This window comes from Pan troglodytes, chromosome 9 (genome assembly GCF_028858775.2).
Source record: "Pan troglodytes isolate AG18354 chromosome 9, NHGRI_mPanTro3-v2.0_pri, whole genome shotgun sequence".
NCBI lineage: Eukaryota > Metazoa > Chordata > Mammalia > Primates > Hominidae > Pan > Pan troglodytes.
In genome coordinates, this window is record NC_072407.2 from 49,718,844 (window position 1) to 49,736,117 (window position 17,274).

General features: G+C 46.0%; 1 long non-coding RNA gene across 1 annotated transcript; it reads left to right on the top strand.

Moving 5' to 3' along the window:
• Positions 1 to 14,562: 14,562 nt before the first annotated feature.
• Positions 14,563 to 16,858, top strand: LOC100614043 (uncharacterized). The gene is made up of 3 exons (XR_170121.3): positions 14,563 to 14,759; positions 15,622 to 15,874; positions 16,467 to 16,858. It is a non-coding gene; the product is annotated as an uncharacterized LOC100614043 (long non-coding RNA).
• Positions 16,859 to 17,274: the final 416 nt, after the last annotated feature.

Sequence of the window (17,274 nt, forward strand, 5' to 3'; positions counted from 1 at the left end):
GTTACTTTTCTTTCCTTTCTTCCAGACTGTAAGCCCCTTGAGGGCAGGACCTATGTCTAATCTGAAGGAAGTTCAGCTTCTCTCTCTAGGATCAATCTTAAAAGGACAAGGCTTACATCTTTTGCAGATTTCTCATATTCAAAGCTGAGCATTCCCCTAAGAAGGACCCTTCCCTGGAAGCAAATCCCATAAGGACAAGGACCTTTGTGTCTTATTCACAGGTATCCCCAATGTGTGGGCACTCAGTTAATACATATTTAACAAATACTGTCTATAGGCTAGGATTTCCTAGGATTGTTCGTGATTTTTGCATTACTGCTTATCACCTAGGATCTTGCATCCCCCTTGACTAGGATCAGATTTCTGGCATTAAGTCTTTTTTACTGACTAGAACGTTCAGCCCCTTTTCATCTGCTATTTGACTTCTTAAAGTTAGAACTAGAGACAACATTATTTCAATGCAATACCTGTCTACTTGCATGACAGCCTATTGCCCAGTGATGCCATCAGACATATGAAATTAACAGATTTCTTTATAATTATTTTACTAAAGCTTCTATATCCTTTATGTGACATTATATGAAAACATTACTTAACACATAAAGAATAGTTGATAAATGCTTGCTTTCCTTCCTTCCTCATGCAGAACATACAAAACAAGATTTAAATAACATTTGTAGTGGAGATTTAGGTTCTTTCCAATTGGTGCAAAGGCGGGATGTATGAGTGCAGAGAGATGCCTCTGAATGTAGGATACATGTAAGGACACACGTGAGTCTAGGTGTAAAGGACAATCAGAGAAGGCTTTTAAGCAAGGAACCCAATGGAATTCGATTTACATTTTTAAAAGACCCCTCTGCTATAGTATAGAGCAAGAGCAAAAGCAGTTAGGAGGCATCCAATGTCTAGGCTCACGATGATGGTGGCCTTGCTTACGGGTAGTAACGGTAGTGCTAACGAACACATAGACAAGTCTAGAATGTATTTTGCAGGTAGCACTAACAGGACTTGATGACAAATTGGATGTGGAGATGTAAAGACAGTAGATAAATCAAGGGTGATCCCAATTTGAGGGCTGTGAACAAATGTAGGTCCTATTATTAAAGTGGGGGAGACTGCTGCAGAAACAATTTGGGAGTTGAACTAGAAAAGGAAATCAAGGATTCTGTTTTAGACAGGACACAAGCAGTTAAAAGCTCAATCTGGCTCTCATGGGAGTGGAGAGCCATTAGCATATAATCTAAAATCAGGAATCTGGCTGAGATTAGAGGAGTATGGAAAAGCAATTGCCCCAGGACCTAGCCTAGTCCAGCAGAGGCCACTGAAAAGTGACTCATGAGACAGAAAGAAAACCAGAGGAGGGTAGTGTCAACGAAGCCAAGGAGGGGAAGGCATCCTCACATATTTAATGAATATCCAACTCTCCACACTATCAACACTGAAGGCACCCGGTTAGGCACTGGGATTACAGAAACGAACAAGGCACAGCCCTTACCTTCAAAGAATTCACAGTCTAGAGGAATAAGGGGTAACACTTAGGAAATGGGAAATTTAAGTGGAGTTTCTGGGCAGTACAGATTCTGATTCAACTACAGCAACACCAGAAAAAAACAAAACACGAACCAATTGAAAAGGAAAGTTAAAGCTACAAGATAATAGTTGCAATCCTTCTGCTTTATGTATAGATCAGCAGATTTTTAGATGTATTAAACACAGGCTGTGTCGCAACCTACAGGTTGCTGAACTTGTATCCTATTCACAACCTCTAAGAGGCTTCAAGTCTAGCAAGGAAGCCTTGCAACAGAGGGACTATCAGCCACCCAGTGGCACTTCGTGTCCCCAGCAAATCAGCCTGAATGGTGAGAGTAGAGAGAGAACGGGATCACACGGCAAGTCACACTTGATCTTACCATTATCCCTCAACACAAGTGCATGAGTTAAATCCTGTTAGAATAATGACAGGAACAGCCCAAAGACAACGTGTCATCTCAAAGAAGCAATACCTGGAGGTTCACTGAAATTGGATCGAGGCAACTACCACTAAATTTTCTTAACAATAGCCATGGGGTGGCAGGAGTTTGGGCAATAGATTTTCTGTCCCAATTCCCTGCCCCTGAGCTATAGCAGAAGCCACATCAGTCATCGCAACAAGAGGAAGACTAACGTTCTAAAGAAACAACCAAACTCTCTACACAAACACTGCCTCTGGTGCAGAGGCGTACATTAAAATCTTATAATAGATTCTGTACACATTTAGAGCTAGAGCTTTCTGAGGTTCTCTCAATCTAAAAGTAGCATCTCGCCAAGGTAGAAGTGAGGTAATCATTTGAACAACAAGCATGGGAGGTGGGAGGCTGGTAAGTGGCATTTTCCCTATTGTAGCCATTTTGGATGTGTTAACCAGAAGGACAAAGCCACAAGCCATCAGGGACCAGGGAAGAGGAGATGGACAGAGGAAATGCATGTCAAGGGTGCAGAGAAGAAGAGGGGAAGGTACAGGGACAAGCTGTTGCATTAGGAACATACTTGTACCAGGAGAATTTGTTTTTAGATATTAATTTTGTGTTGTGACTTTTTATATTTCTCTCTCTCCCTCCAATTTCAACCAGGTAACCTTAGGCTTTTAAATCCTTGCTTCAGCTTTCTGACACTGTCGTGGCAGAAAACTGAAGCTATCTAAAATCCATTTAGTTGATCATTCCAGCTGTGTAGGGGGAGGAGGAAGGTGCCTACGAGAAGCAGACAAGTGAGAAAGGAGATTTCCCAAGTCTAGGAAGGGGACAAGGGCCAATGTCCTCTCAAGCAAATAGGTACCAGGCCCTGCTCTCTGGCAGGACACTAGGAAAGTGGCAAAAGTTAAGAAAGGAACAAGAGATCTCATTCCCTTTCCTGCCCAAACATGAAATGAAGAAATGCCACTGGTCCTAATCCAGGCAGACTTGTGGCTGATGAGCTAGAAAAACCTTCTCAATGCCTTGGCCAACTAAGACATTGGAACCAGGCAGCAGTAAGGAGCTGCCAGGGTGACCAAAGTTGAAGCTCAAAAGTAAACACACTGGCGTAGCCTACTACCACATGACCTAAGCAACAAGTTAGAGGCATCATGAATAGAAAAAGTTTTGGGTTTTACAACCAGCCTTGACCTTTATTAAAAGCCTCATGGACTTCATAGACTGTCTGCCTATGGTAGAGCAAGCTAGCAAATTAACTGTGCCAGGACTGGAGAGAAGCAAGTGGGAGGGGAGGACCTACCCCTTCATATCCCTTCCTGAGAATCTTGGAGGAAAAAGGAATAAAGGACACTGGTGAACAATAGATTTCTCTTTTTTTCTCACCCCTCCAGATAGTTTTCCCGATCCCTATCCTACAACATGACAGTCATTCCTCTCTCATCTAAACTCTGGTTGGCTGCTTTAGGCTGAAATTCCCTGGACAGTTACCCTTTGATAGAGTCTTTACATTCCAAGATTTGCAGGACATGTATTGCACATTTGATTTTATCACTTCCTCAGTCAGACTCCAAGGAATAGATGCATACCCACCAAGTTCCCAAGAAACAGATTTTAAAGCTCAACTGCTACTTAATGCCTTTGCAATAATCAATTTGCCAGCCAAAGTTATCTATGTGGGACTTGCTCTTCTTGGCCATACAACAGAGACCAGAATAGAACAGACCTTGGGAAACACAGAATCAGAAAAGAGAAAATATTGTCTTACCCAAAGGATACTGTATATATATAAGGGCAGGACTAGAGGAGGATAACACCAAGGCAGGCAGATAGATAGATAGATAGATAGATAGATAGATAGATAGATAGATAGATCTTGATGTTATCTGCCTCTAGTCTAGAATAACTAACAGGATAGAACTATCCTATCATAGAGTCACTGACAACGAAGTCATGCTACACTAAGCAAATTTTCTATTTTGATAGGGTGACCAAGAGTAAGAACAGGAGGAAAGAATGGCATATCATACACCTTGACCAGTAAAGTACTTGACAAAGTGTCATAATGTCCACATCAACCAGACAGAAAATGTGCACAGGATGATAGGATGACTAGGTAAACCCATCACTGCATGACCAACTAGAGTCACACTCTGCTTGGCTCCACCCCATTCAATGTTTTTTTAAATAATGAAAACAAAGACATAAAAGTAGTGTCCCTCAATATGTGTCAATACTACAAAATAGAGAGGTATAGCTAGTACTGCCTGAGTGAATTAAGACTCAGAACTGTCTCAAGAGATAGATATTGTTTTAAAAAATGAAATTTACTAAGAAGGGTTCGTAAATCTTGTACTTAAAAGAAATCAATATCATTAAGTATAAAATGAAGAGCCTCATCTAGCAACAGTATGAGTTTTAAGAAAAATGGAAAAAATAACAGGGATTCAGGTTTTTCTTACTATGACCTCCTCAGTCTGCATCAACTCAACTACAGTCCCCAGGTAAGGATTTAACAGTATCCTCTGTGCTTAGCTGAGTACCACTGTGGTACTATATTTCAGGGGGACAAAATGACTTAGAGCAAGTCCACAGAAGAGTGAGCAAAATTATGAAAGGACTTGAAAACATATTTTATGAAGAATGGTTGGGGATGGGGAAATGATTGAAGTAGCCAAGAAGGCTCACAATAGTTCATGGGGATATTTGCTTGCTTGCTTCTTATATTTATGCACAGGAGAGATTTTGCAATTTAACAGAACTAAAGGCTGAACTAGAACCCATGGGTGCTAGTTATAAGACAGACGGATTTCAGATCAATAAAAATAACTTTTTAAATTAATCACAACCACCCTACAGTAAAATAAACTACCCTATGAAGTAGAGAGCTCTCAGTTACATGTGGAGCCCATCTGTTATGACCTGCTCCTTCCCGGGAAGTAGGCCAGTCCCCATCCACAGCTCAGAGACCAAGCGGCCAGCTTTCTCACAGAACTTGAAGAACCACTCAGGGCAGCTAGATCAAGTCCTGGCTGGGGATTCTGGTGACCCAGGAACCTGGGCTCTAGCATGTGGGCCCTTGGCATTCTTCCCAATGAACAAGTCATTTCCTCAAACACCAGTTTCAATAGGTGAAGCCACTGTTTTGTTCTTTGGTCCTCAAGAGCAAGCTGATATCTTGCTTTTCATTCTGTTCACTATTTCACTATTTCTTAAACTGGAGTCTTATCTCTCTCTGAGCCCCAGTCTCTACAGGTAGGTCTCTGGAACTACCCCGAAGGGGTAAGGCTGTCAAGCCCCCAAGGCATCAAACAGTTGTCAGCCTGGATCATTGCCTAATGCCTGCTGCCAGGAGCCCTGACGCCAGGCCTGCCTATCAATTTTAGGGCAACTGACAAAACTCGCTGCCCTCAGCCCCCACTATATATCAGGCACTGAGGATAAAAAAAAACGAACAGTACTTGCCCCCAAAGAGCTCCCAGTCTAGCAGAGAAGTCTTCATATTTGCAACTGATCACACAACTAATACTTTATATAAATGAGAAATTGGAATGTAAAGAACCACTGAGGTGTGGCATAGGGAGGGTTCTCAGGATAGACTTCAGAGGACATGGCACTTGAGCTAGGTTTTGAAGGATGACCAAAGACTTAAGAACTTTCTGAGGAAGAAGTATGCACAGGTTCGAAGGCAACACAGACCCTCACTTTTACTCTCCCTCCCACCTCCTTTTGCCCTCTTCTTTTTTCCCCCATCCATTGCACTGCCACTCCTAGTAGTGGTTATTTGGGAGAGATTCTGTTTCTTTCCTTTGGATTTCCAAATTCATACTTCTCCCACTCCACCCTGCACCTTTATGGTCCCTTGTTCCACAACAGGAACAGATTTTGTGTCTTTACCCACATGGAAATTCAACAAATAATTTAGTTCAATTCAGTAAGTGCCGATTTATTGAGCTCTTACTATATGCTAGACACGTGGGACATAGAGATGAAAGAGCCTGTTCCCTGCCCTCAGGGAGCTCAAGGAAACAAGGGAAGAAGCTGTCTTCTACCTGGCTCTGACTCAAATTCTCTCCACTTTCTCTCTTTTCCCACACAAACCCAAGTCCCATGAGTAATTAACAAGATGAGTAATAGATCTTCACCCAGAAGGTACATCTTGCAAGCTTGGAAAGTTTAGCAAAAGTGGCTTTGTATAGTTTCCTTTTTTTTCTTTTTACACCTTTGAAAGGCTCTGAAGACATGGCAAATGTAACTTTGAAATCAGCAGAATCTTTTTGAGGGGCAGCTGGTATAGGAGGAGTGACTTGGTGGACTTGTCACCTGGGCTGATGTAGTCTTTTTCTGGGTTTCTGCCTTTCAGTGATTACCTGATTTTCTTTTTCTGTGTCTCTCCTTCAGCTCATCTGATTCTTTATCCTCCTTCTCCTCCCACCCCCATTCAAGATGGAAACGAATCTTGGAAAGTTATGAAAGATGTAGGTAAAGGGGGAGAGGGTATCTTCCACCTGCCAACCACAAGAAGAGACTTCAGAGGCAAAGTGAGGATCACCCTGGCCATGTGATACTTCCATCTGGAGACCCTGCTTCTGAGTCGATGTCTTTCAGAAGAGGCTTTCCTCATTTATCAGAAACCCACCATTTACCGTCTTTACAGGGATGACCCAGGCTTGTCTATGTCACCTGATCTGCCACAGTATCCTCACCCATGATCTCACTTAACTAACCCAAGGGCCTCCCATGTTCTGATAAGCTCACCTTAGATTCTGGCCTGCCACAGAAAAGTATTAGCCCTTCATCCTCCCAGCCACTCTCTGGCATATTTATTATTGTTCACTGATAAAATTATTGGCTACAAACTCAAGTCAAATGAGAAGATTCACTCCCCCAAAAGCTCTTTTCTCTTGACAAAAAGCCACCTCAGCCTTTTGCTTCCACCCTGCATTTGTTTTGCTAAACTCCACATTCTGCTAACATCAATCATGTGAAGAGAGGGCTAAAGAGAGGAGAACAGAGCTGGGATGGCAAAGACATCAGGAAGGTGCGAGAAAAGGAGGGATGGCTGTGCCTCCCTTCTCTCAGAGATGAAAAAGAGGCAGCCACCCTCTACCTGGGCACTGGCCCAGGCAACTCTCTTGTAATGATGCCACCCAGTGCTCCAGATACCACACTGGGACATTTCTATCTGATTAAGGCACAGTGGAGAAACCTCATATAAGGAATAAGTTTCACTTTGGCTGGGCATGGAGGCTCACGAGTTGTGTAATCCCAACACTTTGGGCGGCTAAGAAAGCACCATCACCCGAAATCAAGAGTTCAAGACAAGCCTGGCCAACATGGTGAAACCCCATCTCTACTAAAAAGACAAAAATTAGCCAGGCATGGTGGCGTACACCTGTAGTCCCAGCTACTTGGGAGGCTGAGGCAGGAGAATTGCTTGAACCCGGGAGGCAGAGGTTGCAGTGAGCCAAGATCGTACCACTGCACTCCAGCCTAGGCAACGGAGAGAGACTCTGTCTCAAAAAGAAAAAAAAAAAAAAGAATGAGTTTTAAGGGAGTAGGAGAAACCTCACTCTCTCTCCTACTCCCACCTCTCATTCCCTGTTTTCTCCCCTCCAGTCCCAGACTCCCCAACTGCTAGAGTGATTAGGGACCCTTCAGGGAGGCCTACTCTTCCTTTTCTTTCTTCTCGTTTTTTGACTCCTAACTCTACCCCTTCCCACACTCTAGCCCGCTGCCTTTCACAGCTCTCTTTTCTGGATTACCCAAAAAAAATTGCAGACATTCTCTTTGTTCTGTTACACCCCAAGAAAGAGGAAAAGAAGACATCTGGCAGGGCCGTCCCTCCTGTGGCCCACTGCCCCTCCCACCTTCCCCCAGCAAACCAGGAAACCGGAAGGAAGGAATACCAACCAAGTTCCAGCCTGCTTCTGTGAAAGTGCACACCTCTTCCAGCTGAGAGGATTTATGTGAAATGCATAGTGTAAATAAACAGTTTTTCCTGAGGCCTGCAGGGTTCTAAAAACACTATGACCATGCTCTGTGAATTGGCTGAACTATTTTCAATGGAATACAAGAGCAACTTAAAAGGCTTAGTTGCCTCCCTTCTCCAGGCTGTCTATCCACCTTTATCTACTTGAACTTTTTTCCATGCCTCCCCTGCTTCCTGCAGACATGCTCTCCTCTTCTCCCCCAATGCAGGCTCTCCAGAGGAAGTGGAACTGACATTAGGGATTCAGAAGCATTTTACCAACCCCTTAGCCTCAGGTAGCCACATAAAGCCACACAGGAGGCGTGGAAAGAAGATGGTCCCTAGTACTTCCTACCATTGCATTGTTCTAGCTGCCCACATGCTTCTCTACCTACATCCACAGGAAGACCAGACACATCACCCTGTGGGCCCTAGTTCATGGATGCTTCCCATACTTCCCTGACAAGCTCAAGAGGCCTATCAGGTCTCTTGCAGCAGCCAAACATAGGCACCTTAGAGTCCAGCCTGCCGAAGGCCCCGGCCCCTGTGACCTTGCACCCAGCCCACTCCCTGACCTGCCTCCTTAATGTGTTATCTTGTCTGTTGAAGCTGCTGTTTCTCCTCAGTGGTCCCATTTACAATTCCAGACTGGAAGATTTCTTCTTCTATTGTTCCTCAGTGAAGCAGTCTTTTTCCTCACTGCCTTCCCTTGCTGGTCAATTAACCTCATCTAACCCAATATCAGAGAGGAGCCAGCTGGTGGGGAGAAGAGCTTGGCCCCCTGGAGAACTAGAGAAAGTAAGAGGATGTGGTGCAAAAGTGCCCTTTCCTCCAGCACCCCACGGGATCAGACACAGACATGAGTCCTCTTCCTCGCTCGTCCTCCCTAAAAAGGTACGCATACCCAGGAACATAATGTATTTCTTTAGTAAATTACCCCCATGCCACCACCATGACTCCGATTCCATCAACGACTCAAGTGACCCGACAAGAAACTGCCTTGGCCTCTGAGGTGTGCACCACAGGGCTGTTATAATGGGACCTCTAGCGGGGCCTTCTAGGGGGGCCATGGTTCCCCCAAGACTCCGGCCTCCAGCCAAGACACAGACAGTTTACTTCAAGAGCTGCATCATTCCCCAGCCTTCTTCTTTTGCTCCTATCCCCTAAGACCCAGTTCTCAGTGTCACCCTGAAGCCTTCCTCAGGCTCACTGACCCCCATCAGGCACCCCATCACAGAGTATCTTAGCCATCCTGGGGTCACTCAGACTTCAGGCTCTGCCACCCACATCCCTCACCTATTGCCCTGGAAGGCCCCCTGAGGCCAAGGCCATACGTCCATAAGCCTGCCAACATCCAAGGAGATGCCTGCTGAGACCACTAGACTCCAGAGCTGGCTAAGGCAGCCCCACCCTGCCCACTCTCCTCCCACCGGCCTGCCTACCATTTTAGCATTTGCATGAATTCACTCTTTTATTTGTATATCATATTAACATACCTAACATATACTTCTAGATTAAGTATTCAATGTGTTCACATTTTCTCTGAGGTTTAGTTTATATTATTAGGCTCCAGCCTTGTCTTCTCTGTGAAGAAATGACCCTTATTTTCCTTTGAGAAAAATTCCTTTCAACAGTAATGTGTTTTTAGTATTAATTTTGTAAAACTGTAAAGACTGGATTCCGTAACCATTGGGAGGACAGGGAAGACAGGGGAGGGGACATCTTAGGAGTTTTCAAAACGGGAACAGAGATGAAACGTGAGCCTCGAACAGCATTTTATTTCTCTTGCTAATGACCTGACATCTCTGTGCACCCCTAACTCCTTATGCCTAACTCCTTATGCCACCCCTAAAATGGCTCCTACACAGGTTAAAACTAGAGAATAACAAGGTTTTGCACCCCAACTAGTCAACCAAGAGAAGAGATCTGGGCTAGAGTGCAGGACCACAAAAACAGAGGAACGGGACAGGAGGTGAGATGGAGAAAGCTCTGCCCCACCCATGGTGACCAAAGAGTGGAGGAGGCGACCCCAGGGCTCTGCAAAGTATCCATTTCCACAAGACCAAGATGAGAACGGGTGGGGGAATCCAATAGAGCCAAACGGCTAACAGCAACGTTTAGGATCACGGCAGGTTGCCAGCCAGTCAAAAGCCCTGTTGGCTCTAATGTTTTCACATCATCTTATTTTATTTTATTTTAAGCTTTGTTTCCCTGTAAAAGTTCATTTTGAAAAATTCCAGTCTTGTCCTAGGCTGCCGCGGTGCAAAGGGCTATGCTCACTCCCATGGCAATAATGCTGGCAGACAACTTTGCAGACTCTTCCCTCCTGCCTGTTACATGCATCTCATCAGAGGGGGCTTTGGAGGAAAAACAGAGGGCTGGGCTTAGGGAAGGGCAATAGTATAGGATGGGGAGTTTCTGCTTCCTTTGAATCTTATAACACATTAGAAGGTATTCCTCCCATCCCTAAATAGGAAAACAATTCACCCGAAACCTCACTCCTGAATCTTAAAAGCGTCAAGTTCCAAATATGCCACAAGCAGAAGAAATAATTCAGGGTACTCAGATGGGGATCAGGAGTCTCATCTCATTTCTGGGCCTAGAGGCAGCCTTAACCATTACATAACACAACTACCCAAGGAGCAAAGTGACACAGAGACACCTCTTCAACCTCACCCTCAGGCATTCCCATTTTATTTTCATCACCTTTTCCATCCAGGCCTGTCCACCTTCATCCACGCTCTTTTCCCCTCTCTCAACCAGGCGACTGCAGCAGATTTGGAGAGAGTAAGGACTCACAACTCCTTCCTGCCTCCTTCTACTCCTCATTTTCTCCCCTCCCCTCCTTTCCCTGTATACGCCCATGTGGAAGGGAAAGGGGGCAGCTGGCAGTGTTTACCTCTCAGGAGTGCCCTCACATTGTCTAGGAATTAGCGCAAACCCCTTGTCTCTGAATCTCTTAAACTCTTCATAAGCTGAGGGATCTATTTTTTAGCAAGTAGGGACACCAAAGGCAAGTTGGGCAAGTTTAGCTCAGAAAGCATGATGGTTGGGCTCTAAATCCTTGATGGAGGGCATAAAGATCCCCTGAAAATGAGCATAATCATTTATGAAGAAAAGCAACAGAAGAGATGTAGAGGCGGCATCACTGTTCAGTGAATCTGTCTTTCTGTCTCTGCATATATCACCTTGGTTCAGTTTCTCCCCATCCCTGTCTCTCTTCTTCTTTCCTACTCTCCTGCTCCCCACACTCCTCACTTTACTGCAAGACATATGACAAGTGACAGGCCTAGGAGGCTGGGAAGGACGGGAAGTTTAATCTCATAGAAAGTCCAGCTACAGAACACTACCCGGGAGGAGCAGAGGGAGGTAGAGGACTCATGCGCCCACCTGCCCTCTTGCCACCGGCTGGGTTTCTCTGCCTGCCTGCCTTCTCCCCCACCTCCTCAAAGCCTCCTGGTGACCATCAGACCCTGTCACCACTTCCCACTGGCAGAGGGAAGAACTTGGAGAAAAAGTCCATGAAATCAGGGGATAACTAGCTCCCAGTGTGCCGGTTACTGCCTCCTCTTGGACATTTCCCATATTTGGAGTCACCAAGACAAGGCCACCACACAGGAGAGTCATCTACCCTTCCAAGCTGAAAACCCATGTTCTGTTGCATACAAGCTTCCCATGCATGGAGATGGTTTAGTGGAAGTCAGTATCATAAATGACAAAGGCCATTTTCTGAAGCCCCAAACCCCGGATCCATTTTAATCACCCTTGGTGTTTTATTAGAATCATCTCAGGGGGAAGTAGGAGCAAAAAGAGACATCCTTAGATGACCTGAAGAGTCAGCTAAATGGCCTGCCATCTCTCATGATTCTCCATCACACTCGTTTGCCTCTCTTGCCGTCATCTGCTTATTTCCTCTTCTCCATCTCTGACTCTGCCCATGACCCTCTCAGGCCTGTTTGATTTCCTTCTGGTGGGAGGGGAGAGTACCTTTCCAGACTAGCAACAATTGGCTTCAGGGCCCTGCTCAGTACCTGTGCCCTCCTTACCCAGGCCTTACTTTCCTCCCAGCCCCTTGCCTACAACCTTAGTCAGATTATCAGAAACACTTCTAGTCATTGACTATGAGTAAAACATCCACAATCATCAGAAACTAGCCCTCATTGAGGGCCAGTTTATCCTCACTCCCCACTACCATGCTCCATCAGGTTTTCTCCACTGCAAGGCCAACAGCCTCTATCATGATGCTAATTATCTCCACCTTAGCACCTCAACTGTGATGCCACTGTCCATGCCATATCCCAGCATGCTAACAAGGAGACTTACTCCACTCCTATCCAATGACTTGTTCAGCCCTTGATCCATGGAGATAAGAAATGAGAGCACCTTCTAGAAACCAACTTCCAAGCTTTGGCTTCCACAAGCACCCCACTGCCTAGCTCATCTGCCCCACCCAGATCTGAACACCATGAGCAAGATCATCAGGAGTTTCCTGGGAGCCTTAACAAAATTCTGAACAGTTTCCATAAAGTGGGTAGAAGTGAGTAAATGCAAGGCTTTCTGGAACCATATAAGACTATATAAATTTTCTTTGTAAATTAGGAGAACCATATTCAGTGGAAATAGAAATAGAAAAGACTTTGAAGATTTGGCAGGTAAGTTAACTAGGTCATTCCAGGGCTGTCTCTCATAACCCTCTCAGTCCAGCCTCAGCCTCTGCTGTCACTAATCTCTCCATCTTGTCTCTGCCTTCTTCTCTGTGTCTCTCCTCTCTCTGGCCTACCTTATCTTCCCCTCTCCCTACTTGCTTTTCCCCCAGACATTATAGAAGAGAGTTCCTTAGGTAGTAGGCTAGTCCAGATGGCTTTGCATTTCAACTGTTGCTCAAAGAGAGCTTGTTGGTTCCCCTACAGATACATATTTAAGTGGAATTTGGGGACTCAAAAGCACTCTTTGCTCTTCCTTCAACATCACCTTCTCTTAGCTACCTCAGAGCTGCCCAGTCTGCACCCCTCCCAACAAATGCCAATCATTCAATGACTTGCTAAAAAGAGAGCACACATTAGTGAGGGTAGGAAGGCCAAGGGAAATGGAGTATTGACATCAGGAGTTTCATTTTTTCTGTTCAGAACCTTGACGCACTGTACTATGCACTCTCTATTTAGGAGCCTCAGTTGATACACACCCTGCTTGCCAAATAGAAAATTTAGAAGAGTCTTTTCCTCTCTTCCCTCAGAAATTTGTGGTGCCTGAGTCGGTTGACATTTGTGACAATGATTGTTGGGAATTTCCAATGGAGTCTTGAATCTCACCACCATTCCCTTTTCTTAGGAGAGACAACTAGGGGGGCTCCTCCCCATGACCCCACCCCAGCAATCATGACAACTGTTATGTATATCATACATGGTTCACCCAGGGCCTAACCATGCCACAACCCATTCTAGTTCTCACCTGTTCCCCTCTCTTTCACCTCACTTCTAACAGGCTCTATTGAAGACACTTGGAAGGGCAGCCTCTCCCCATGCCTACTTCCCATCCTTTGGGTTTCCAGCTGCAGAACATACCAGCACCCTCTCTCTTTAGTTCAATTCTTCCCTCTCATTCCCCCAATGGAGGAGTGGTTTCTGCAGCTCTCATAATCACGGGGGGAGAGAAGCGGACAAGTAGAATGGACTATTTTCCTGGCACTCTTTTACTTCTCCACTCACTTCCTCCAACTGCCTTTGAACTACTAGACTTGAACGACCCCTCCCCTACCCTTCCAAAGGGAGCAATAATAATAGCTAGCACTTACTGAGTGACAACTATGTACCAAGCATGATTTGCTCAGCTTTTCTGGGACTCCAGCTCTCAGTCCCTGTGGCACTCTCTCTTTCCTTTGTCAAACTTTCCATCTCTCAACTCCCTGTCTCATCTCTCTTTATCTCCAACTCCATCTTCTAACCAGTTATGGGGTGATCCACTGTCATTCTTCCAGAGGCCCCATCTTATGTGACTAGACCCTTCAAGGATGGGCCACTCCATCTCTATGCTCAGACCATCACTAGCTACTCTCAGGAATTGTCTCATGGTCCAGGCTACCCTTTTCACCATCCAAGCCAGCTCTTACCACAACCACTGCCTCATCACCCCACTGCCAGTTAGCCCCCGATTCCTGGACCTTAAGAGTCCCCAGAAGTGACCCCATCCTTTCCCCCAGGTCCCAGAACCTATCCAGACCCCAAGAATGGCCACGGCATTTCACACAGGTTACAAAAGCTGCAATAAGCATTTTTGACTCCAGCCTTCTGCTGCGTGACTCCTCTGTCCCCATTCCCGGCCGCCTTTCCCCTCCCTCCTGCCCACTCACTTGCCCACCAACTGTTTAGCAAAGCAAAACCCCCTTTATAAAATGATTCATTCAATATGACACTCTCATTTCTCCTGAAGGGTTCGTTTGTTCTTTTAGAGCCCCAAACGCATTCCTTCTTTGGAAATTTCTTTACACCCTTTACTGAGAAGACGCTGGATTTTGAGTGTGAAAAATGGCTGAATCTACTTCGGAAAAAAATAAAACCGTTACCCCAGGATCTCGCAAAGCGAGAATTGACTGGTAACTGCCATCACGCTTCCAAGGCTCATCATTCACTGGGCTACTGACCTGTCAATCACTTCTGCTAGGCCAATGAGCAGCACCCCCTGACACAAACGGAGGTTGGAGGACAGGCCAATCGCTCCCGGCTATTTGAGCCAATGGAGAAGTTCCTGATGCCCACACCTGCTGGTCTCACCGCCAGGGCCTGGGCATCACAGGCAGGGGGAATGGGGAGGGGACGGTAGCGTCAGCCTACACCCACACGCAGGTTAGAGCCTTGGACGGGGAAGCGGAAAAGGCTTAGCAGCTACTAATGGGTTCTATTAATAGTAGTAGTGTTAGGTAGGCTGCACTGGCTGTATTCTGCCCCCATGCCTATCATTCCCTCACTCTGTGACCCTGGGCGAGTCTCTTCCTCATCCTGGTGCTCAGTTGCCTTTTCATAAGGAGAGGGTTGATTCCCCATGATCTGTTGACTCCTTTGCTTTTGGATATTTTGGAAGACGCCCTGCGTCACAGGCTAGTTAATTGTGAACGTCAGGGAAAGGACCAGAGTAGAGAAGCACTTCCAGGATCCAGAGCCAGGAGGATGCTCAAAAGGAAGGGAGGAGAGATGCCCTTCGGCCAAAGGGAGAGCTTGGAGGGTGAGGGGAAGTGGTTGCTTACCAGAAGGGCCTCTGAGTGTGAACTCAAAAGATAGAGGATGGCCGAGCGTGGAGGCTCATGCCTGTAATTTCAGCACTTTGGGAGGCCGAGGCGGGCAGATCACTTGAAGACAGGAGTTCCAGACCAGCCTGGCCAATATGACGAGACCCCATCTCTACTAAAAATACAAAAATTAGTCAGGCGTCATAGCAGGCACCTGTAATCCCAGCTACTTGGCTACTTGGGAGGCTGAGGCATGAGAATCACTTGAACCTGGGAGGTGGAGCTGCAGTGGGCCGAGATTGCACCACTGCACTCCAGCCTGGGCGACACAGTGAGACCCTGTCTTAAAAAAATAATAATAATAGAGGAAGCATTTTGGTCCACTGTCCACTCACACAGGGTTAGGCGGAGAGGAAAAAGCTACTGAGACTGAAGAATGCCCTTTAACCCCACTTACTGGTTGTTTTGATTCTTTCCTGTAGTTTCCTGATAAAAGGTCCTTTGGAAACTTTGATTCTCTTCTCACCAAGTTGAACGGAGATGTGTTCCCATAGTAAGAGTGAGGCCCCTGCATTTGCTGCCCTCGGTTTTCCCAACTAACACCATGGCCTCCCCCCTGTACCCCATTCATACGCCTCAGAAGCTGACAATGACTGTTGGGCTTTTCCAACGAATACCAGAACACCATTTCCTGCAGCCTGAAAAGAAGACAGTATAATTATTTGGCAGCAAGAGGTGAGCATGGGTAAGGAGGGCGGAACTCTTTCACTCATACCCACCCCTCCTCCTCTCTCCTTTCCTTTTCCCCATATTCTTTCTCCCCAGCCCTTCCCTCCTCCCACCTCCTGACTCTAGCCCAGGCCACTGAAATTTTTTCCACTTTTCCCTCCCTCCTGAGAATTTCCGGGGGCCTGAAAGAAGACCTGTTCCCTAGCACTAGTTCATCGTCTGCTCCACTGAGAAATAACCAGCTACCAGAAAGTTTGAGAAACTGATTTGCAGAAAGAGGGCACCAAATCAGTTTAGAGTCAGGGTCTGTAGTCAGTAGAGTTGGCAAACGCCATTTCCCTGACCCACTGGGTATCTGAATACTTGTCATTGGCCCTTGAGAGCTCATCAACTGTGGATGTGCAATAAGCTTGTCCAGGACCAAAAGTGTCTCTTGCTGCTTAAATATCCACCAAAAAGATTCCACTTGTCAAAGCACCTGCCTCCCTGCCCTGACTTCTTTTACCTTCTGTCTCCTTTTTCTCACTTTCACACTGTTCTCCTCTTTTTCTCTTTTCCTGTGCCCTTCTCTCTCTCTGGTTTGATTTCTTTTTTCCAGGCCAAGCAGGAAACTAGAGATATGGTGATGGTAGTGGTCCCAAGGAGGAGCTTTAACCTGAGCACCACCCACAGAAGGCAGACCACCCTCCCAGCCGCAGTGCAAATGAATGTTGGCCCCCACCCAGGTCCTCAAGTGCTTTCCCAGTCACGCCCCAGCTGCCCGGTTTTTTTCTCCAGGCCTACTACAGATGGGTTACCCTGACTCCACCCCCAACACCCTCCAATGATTAGAACCACTGACTCCTCCCTCCCATGCCTGCCTCCATGGCAGGCCCCTGCAGAAACCAAACATAGTCACCTTAGACTCTGGCATACTGAGACCAGGGCTTGATCCTGGCCCCCTTGCCTCCCTGGCAATTTATCATTTAATAAAAATATTGTTAAAAAATATTCATGCGTCTAAAATATGTGTATTGTTTCAGAATGTAGCATCAAATTACATCCCAGCTACCCGGGAGGCTGAGGCAGGAGACTCGCTTGAACCCAGGAGGCGGAGGTTGCAGTGAGCTGAGATTGCGCCACTGCACTCCAGCCTGGGCGACAAGAGTGAAACTCCGTCTTAAAATAAAAATTTAAAAAAATTGGTTTCCCTGGGCACAGGACATTGCACCGGATTGGGGAGCATTTCCCCTACTCTGTTAGGACATTATGTAACAAAGACTGAGGGTTCTTGTGTTATTTATAATAAAAGGCCAAAAATAGTTACATTTGAGTTGGTTCATGTAGTGAACTATTGTGTAGCTGTTAAAAGGCATTTGAAGACTTTTTCATGACAGAAGGAAAAAGGCATATTCCAAAACTGTATG